The following is an 829-nucleotide window of genomic DNA, read 5'->3' as shown; positions in this document are numbered from 1 at the left end:
ATTATCTTCCCAAAGTTAAGAGTTAAAATAACACAGGGAATTCAGAGAACAATCCGTGATAAACAGGAAGAAATAAGGCAGTGCTCAAATAGAAGTAAAAAAAAAAAAGGAAAAAAGTAGTAACTTAAAATGGGTATTTTTTTACCCATGGGGGAAAAAAATCTAAATTTTGTTACAGCACAAATAGATGCTTTTAGTAAAATAGAAAATGGAGATCATCACTTCTCGGCCTTTTGGCTAAGATCAAGTGTAGAAAATGGAAATCAGAAAAAAAGCCACTCTGAGAAAACCAGTTTTACATTTTAAACCATATCTGCCCTGACTTGTATGTGTAGAACACATATTTGTTTTCCTAGTTTTGAAAATGAAGTCATACTTATGTGCTGTTTCAGGCCCAGAGTGGATATAAATTTTGTGACTCTAAAGCTTTAAACACGGGGAGGCTTTAAGAAAATATTTTGAGGTTCTGAATGCAAACACACTGGGGAGAAGGGCTTTGCAAGGGTGGGGGGAATTCTGGAATTTAAGCTCCAGTATTATGACGAAGAGCATACAGTACCCAGTAAATTCTTTTACCACGTCCCAGTTGGGTTAATTTATTTATTTGTTTGTTTTCCCTTTTGAGTATTAATACAGAATAGACATCCATTTACAGTACACCCAAGCTCCTTTCCCCTCTCAACTTCCTAAGATGTCTTCAGAGATGATTAAACTCAGTAAGCGCACATTGGGCACCCAGTGGCTGGGTACCCAGAGCTGGCTGAGGCAGTTGAAAGAACCAGGTCAAGTCCTCATCCTAACAGGAATACAGCAAATAGGCGAGGCCGCG

General features: G+C 38.1%; 1 pseudogene; it reads left to right on the top strand.

The window, feature by feature from the left end:
• Positions 1-217: 217 nt before the first annotated feature.
• On the top strand, positions 218-380 carry LOC127667181 (uncharacterized; annotated as a pseudogene).
• Positions 381-829: the final 449 nt, after the last annotated feature.

The sequence above is a fragment of the Apodemus sylvaticus genome, chromosome 16 (assembly GCF_947179515.1).
Source record: "Apodemus sylvaticus chromosome 16, mApoSyl1.1, whole genome shotgun sequence".
Taxonomy (NCBI): domain Eukaryota; kingdom Metazoa; phylum Chordata; class Mammalia; order Rodentia; family Muridae; genus Apodemus; species Apodemus sylvaticus.
The sequence above is the reverse complement of the archived record's forward strand: the minus strand, read 5'-3'. Positions and strand labels throughout refer to the sequence as shown.